Genomic DNA, 6,813 nt, shown 5'->3' on the forward strand with positions numbered 1-6,813 from the left:
GGTGGTCATTAATATCAAATCGCTGCTCCAGGGACTGGATGATGTTGATCATCGAAACAGCCAGAGATATGATCAACTCTATAGGCCAAGAAATCCAAGCATTGGAAGAAAAACTCCAATCCTCTGATGCAGTAGAAGAGGCTAGGAATAAATTAGAGAAAATTCAATCAGAAATGAAAGATTTTGACACCTACTTAACTAATAAGAAAACAGACAAACTAAAGAAAGATGTCCGATGGTTCTCAAAAGAAAAGATATATCCTTACTTGAACCCCAACTATTACCAGGGAGGATATCAGGGGAATTACCAAACAAATTATGATAATGGCAACAGACGTAACTATACTAACTTTTCAGACACAGGATCTTCTGACTCAGAAGCAGAAAATTATAACGACTCTGGAAGGGGACGTTTCAACTCAGGCTCATTTAGAGGCAGACAAGGCTATCAAAACACTCACAATAGGGGTTTTTTAGCGAGAGGCCAATACAGAGGGAGAACAGTTCATTGGCAACAAGACAGGGGTGGACCACAGACGATGAGCCCACAACCTCAGCAACAACAACAACGGTATGTGAAAACCAGGCACCAACAATACTGGTGGTAGAGTCAGGGACAACTACTATAAAATACAACTCTCAAAATACCCTGCCAATTTACAATTTATCATCAACCTCCCTTAGTGACGAAGAGTCTGCATTATTAAGCAGAGGCCTATCATTTGTCCCTTGTACCACATTGAACAAGTTCAAACTGCATGAAGATCTATTCTCTTTTTTCAGAAAAGTTAGACTGAAAAAATACTTTGAAGGCCGAGATCCCCCATCTACCTGTGATAATCTTTCTGGATGCAAACCATCTTCAGTTTTTACTCCAACCTTGGACATGGTTGGACCTGAAGTCCAAATCTTTGAGCGCACTGTGTTGCAAGACATCAAACGTCTCTTAACAGGAACCAACAAACCATGTTTTAATCTGTCTAAAAAAGAAAATCTAGCGTTACACAAAATTGAAACCAATACCAGCCTGGTAGTGAAACCCTGCGATAAGGGTGGGGGTATCACAATTTTTGATAGACCTAATTATGACAGCAAAATGCAAGAGATGCTTAGTGTAAAAGAACATTACAGGGCAGCACATCCAAGAGAATTGTTTCATCTTAATAAAACCATTAAAGAGATAACCGAAGAAGCGTTTCGAGAGGGTTTCATCTGTGTAGATGAACTTACCTTCCTTAATAAAACGAATCCAGTAACACCAGCCATGTATGGGTTGCCTAAAACCCATAAAAGTGAAAAAGATCCACCCATGCGCCCTATCATCTCCACAATTGGATCAAGCACAGAACCCCTGTCGAAGTATGTTGACAAATTCCTGTGTCCATTGACGCAAAAGTATGATTCTTTCATTAAGGACACAGGCGACATGATCGTCAAAATTGAGGGCACCGAATTCAATCCCACCATTGATCTGCTTGTAACGCTTGACATTGAGGCTTTGTACACCAACATCCCTCAATGTCAGGCGTTACAGGCAGTAGCCCAGTTATTGGAAAGATACCCTGACAACAGGCCGGATGGCTTTATCCTTCAATGCTTGGAACTAGTCCTTCTCAACAACTTTTTTGACTATAATGGTACCCTGTTTAAACAAATCAAAGGGACAAGCATGGGGGCATCTTGCGCCCCAAGTGTGGCCAACACATACATGGGGGAATGGGAATTGAAAAATATTTTTAACGATGCAGCCCCATTTTTTGAGAATATTTTTTTCTGGAAACGTTTTATTGACGACATTTTTTTTGTGTGGCGAGGCGAAGAGAACAACCTTAAAGAATTTATTCTTTGGTTGAACTCGAGTGACCCCAATCTTAAATTCACGTCAAACTATAGCCACGAAAAAGTCGAATTCCTTGATATTGAAATTATTGGTAAAAACAGTATATTAGAGGTAAGCCTTTTTAGGAAACCCACGGCAAAAAACACCATTCTCCAATTTGGGAGTTATCATCCACACTGCCAAAAGGATTCCATACCATTTGGAGAATTCTTGAGAATTCGCCGAAACTGTACCAATTTATCGGATTATCAGATACATGGGGATGCCTTGAAAGAAAGACTGATCAAACGTGGCTACCCCCATAGACTAATCAGACAAGCCTTTAAGAGGGCAAAATACTTTGACAGAGATGCCCTACTAAGAGGTACTACACGCAGACCCTCTGACAGAATTACATGTGTAATTAATCACTCTTTTTTGAACTACAAAATCAAAAATGTGATTAACAAAAATTGGAGGATTTTAAACACTGAAGAAAATGAGACCGAATATTCGAAACCACTAATAGCTTATAGACGCAACAGAAACTTAAGAGATCGTCTAGTGCATACTAGGAACCATCTGAAAACCCCTGGAATTCAAACCTCGATCACAGGTCTGAAACCTGTTGTGGGCAACCATAGATGTGGGGCCTGTCACGCTTGTGACGCAGCTCTTACTACAGAAACGATCAGCTACAATAATGTTAGTATAACCTTAAAAACTCTCACCAACTGTAGAAGTAGCAATATCATTTACTTGATCCTATGTCCTTGTGGGTTTGCCTACATTGGTGAGACGGGTCGTGAATTCAGGATAAGATTTAGTGAACACAAGTCCGCTATAAGAACAAGAAAAATAACAGCACCAATGGTACAACACTGTATCGATCAAAATCACAAAGAGACAGATCTAAAGTGGTGCATAATAGAAAAAGTACACCAAAAATTAGGACACATGATAGCAGATACACGGAGAAAAAGGGAATGCTTTTGGATATTCCAATTCGACAGTGTACGCAAGGGATTGAATGAGAACATAGCTTGGTTTGTAACTAACACGGCCTAGTTGCGCCTAGCACCCCTCTTTGGAAGTTAGGAGTATTGTACACAACCATCTTCTATTAGTAACTATATCTAGGATTTAATTCTAAGACCCTAGTGTAACACAGTATACAGAATAACAGCTTTCATCTCAGTGTTACATTCTGTGGGGTTAATTACTAATATCATACCATTCCCCAGTTGTCATGGGTCTCACGAGCAGTCACCATACAGTCTTCGCTCGTATTGCAACAACGAATCGAATTAGTTTTGATGTTTCAGTCATCTATATGCTTACGTGCGTTTAAAACAATCGAGTTGCTATTTCAATATCAGACCATCAGACCATGGTAATATTAGACCATACCCAAGCAGTCATGAGTTTAACTAGCAGTTATAACTAACCTATTGCGTTTTTTATTTCAAAGAAAGGAAGGTGGTAATTACCTCTTTTGACTTACTTAAGTCATCTGAAATTATAGCTTATTATAATCATGGCGAGGCACATTATGTAGCAGTAATTAGAATATATCAGGGTAAAATAGGAGATTTTTAAGAAAGAAACTCCACTTAGAAATGGCGCCCAAAAATATAGTAAAAGAAACTCCACTCAGAAATGGCGCCCAAAAATATAGTATGAGAGAGAGTATTTGTGCGCAAACATGTTCGAAGATCTGCATACTGTAGTGCCATAAAAAACCAACTATTGTACACTTAAAAGGTACAACTAAAAGATAATATTCAGAACTGGCCTGATAATGACTCTATAATTGGGTTCTAACTCTGTTCAGAAATGGCGCCCGTACAGGCAGCAACAAACATATTGGCTGTGAATTACACTTTCCAATTCCGGGTCGCGTTTGACCCTCGCTAAACTACGAAGTGATTATAACACGTATTATGATCGCAGTGCTCGGTGGAGGACATGCATAAAGAACGTGTATATATCAGGCATGATAGATAAAATAATCAAAACAAACGGACACGATCAAACACATGACACGGGAATCACTTCCGGGTCATGAGGGACATTCGCATCAATCAGCAAGGCTTAAAAGCAGCCTCTCCGAAACACCATAACTTCAGGTGTTGCAGCACGTAGCGGAGCATGGCGACTCGGTAAAACGCGGTGAAAAGACTTCAAAGTAAGTACTCGCTGAGAGACTATTAGATAGATAGGTTGCCCCCTTACTCTTATTATTAGATAGGGAGCTGCTAAACGGAGTATAAATGTATTAGAGACTAGTGTGAGAACTTATAGGTCCTAGACCCAGTAACATGTATACAAAAAGCCTTTCAATGTGAAACAGTGGGATCCTAATGCAACCCAGTCTGTATTCTTATACTGTGGAGGACATTAAACTGAAGACAGTACCCACAGCGCCACCTTAACTGTATAGATTTTGTTCTTAGGAACACCTAACTAGTGAATTATCTACATATCTCCCCAAAACCTATCATACTATATTTTTTTATCTCCCCAGTTAATAAATCAGAAGAATAAGACGAGTACAAAAGGGAAAAAGAAAAAAGGAAAAAGGGAAAACACTTAAAAGAAGGCGGCCTCATATAGAAAGGTTTGTATTCTGATATATAGATGGTATAAACGAACCATATGTATAAACACCATAGAGGCCTGACTTTGTCATTTAAATCCTACAGCCGAGCGGCGAGGATCTAGAACATTAATTCACCACTACAATAACGCCTTCGCACCCCCCTATTTGGATCTCAAGTGAAGTTTTTATAAGGTTAGTATGTCAGTGATAGTAGCATGACGGTACACAAATGGCTCTACACTGAGACACTGATCTCTGAAGCATGTGCTTACATTTGACCTTAGGTAAAAAAGAACCTTGTGCATATACCACTGAACATAAAGAAATCGTAGGAAGAAGCAGACCCCTAATTTATATCTCTGACGTTGTCTAATATCAGGTAATCTATTTGGGTCAATTTGACTACAATAGAAAGTGTGAGTATTGAATAATTATTATTCAATCCCTTGAAACAATATAATATGTTTTTCAGGAATTAAGACATCTTCTATCTACTGACCCTACTGAAGTTTTTAAGTGACACCTATATTCCTGACTAAGATCTCTTCTAAAGATATCATAGGTAACATCTCTCTTTTTTGGTGGTCCACCTTTGTTGATTCAAATGCATAGTAAAGTTCATATCATATGCATGATAATTAGAAATCTTTGATTTCAATGTCCTGCTCGTATACTTGCGATCAGGCGTATATGATTATTAGCAGATTCCAAATGAATCTTTCAATCATATCAAAATGAATGAAAACTATTTTCAGTACTGGTAATTCGCTGAAGGGTTATGTTGAGTGGACGGTATGCGCAGATGCAAACATAGACAAATGTAAATAAAAGTACTATTAAGTGATGGTGAAATCCCAATTTCTGACCACAAGATAGATTTATGTATACTTATCATTACAGAAACCCTGTCCCCACGAGAGTTAAAGGGAGAAAACCTGTTGGTCCTGAGGAAGGTGGTGCCAACCCACCGAAACGCGTAGACCTGGCGTACTCAGTCCCCTAAACCATCTGGACTACCTCAATCACAGAATTTGTCTGGTTGAATTGTGTGTTGTGTGGGCAACAGTATTTAGTATGTATGAATAGAGAGTGATTGTTTTTGTATGTGTGGATTACAGGGTTTTTTCTTTAAATATTGTCAAAACTTTGATATTTGTATTTTGTATAGTTTTTATCAAATGTGTATAAAGAAAATGCTTGATAAAAAAGTAAAAAAGTAAAAAATGAAAGCAACTCATGTGTAAAGAAGTAAAAGAATAAAAGAAATTAACGAAAAATAGGTTTTATGTAGTTTGTGTGTCCAATGGGATTTCATTAATATAAAAGTATAATTTGAATTATGTCAAATATGAAAGTATAAGGCCATAGGGGAATTTCTCTATATTTTGTTTATATTGTCCTCTCTTTTCCCTGGCCCAAAGCAAACCTTAGAGGGGGTCCCAATCTTTTGCTGAAGCATTTACTGTCCATTGTAAGCCTAGCCGCTAGGTTGAGAACAGATTTGAGGGGGGTAAGGTGAATTTTGGGAGTTCCGGAGATTAAAGCATTTCTGTAGTCAATTTTCAAGAGGACTAAAGATTGAACTGCCAATTTGAAATCTTCCGCTGGAATAAAAGGTTTGATTTTTTTGAGATGTCGGAATGTGAAGAGGTCTCCCTTTGCCAAATTTCTTATATGGGAATTAAGCGTTAGCTTATTGTTGATGGTGATGCCAATTGATTTGACTTATTCAGCTAGGGAGAGAGAGCAGTTTAGGGCATTAAGGTCAGTGATCCAAGTCTGAATGGGGCGAGGATTGTTTTTAGGAGCGAAAAGAATGATTTCAGTTTTGTTTGGATTGAGTTTGGGGTGATTGGAGTAGAACCAGGATTGGATCTTGGTTAGGGCAGTGTAGAGGTGTAAGATATCTGAGTGGATTTAATTTTATAGTACAGTTGGGTGTCATCAGCATACATGTGGTCGTTCATTCCGGCTTGTTTGAGTATGAGGGTAAGAGGTTGAAGAGAGTGGGAGAGGATAGATCCTTGAGAGACACTGAGTGAGACAGGTGTGGGGCAAGAGAGGTAGTTTAGAATTTTAATTTGTTGGGTTCTATGTTGGAAGTAGGAGGTGAATCAGTTAAGGACAGTGCCATTCAGCCACGGTCGGAAGGGGAGTACCTGCCGGGGCGGTGACGTGGGGAGGGGGAGGGGCAGGGTGGGGGTTAGTAATGTATGGATAATGGAGGTTTGCAGGTAAGTAAACATTTAAATAAATCAAATAAATTTTGTTGTGAGCACTGCATTGCATTGCATTTCCCCTCCCCACGTCACCGCCCCGGCAGGTACTCCCCTACCGACCGCGGCTGGTGCCATTTAAACCAAAGCGAACTTGGACTGCATTAAGTAAGGTT

The 6,813-nt window shown here is 39.2% G+C and overlaps 1 long non-coding RNA gene across 1 annotated transcript; it reads left to right on the plus strand.

The window, feature by feature from the left end:
- The first annotated feature begins 4,086 nt into the window (after positions 1 to 4,086).
- LOC144824786 (uncharacterized) lies at positions 4,087 to 5,813 on the plus strand. The gene is made up of 3 exons (XR_013609116.1): positions 4,087 to 4,439; positions 4,525 to 4,983; positions 5,322 to 5,813. It is a non-coding gene; the product is annotated as an uncharacterized LOC144824786 (long non-coding RNA).
- The last annotated feature ends 1,000 nt before the right edge of the window (positions 5,814 to 6,813 follow it).

The sequence above is a fragment of the Lissotriton helveticus genome, chromosome 3_1, assembly GCF_964261635.1.
Source record: "Lissotriton helveticus chromosome 3_1, aLisHel1.1, whole genome shotgun sequence".
NCBI classification, from domain to species: domain Eukaryota; kingdom Metazoa; phylum Chordata; class Amphibia; order Caudata; family Salamandridae; genus Lissotriton; species Lissotriton helveticus.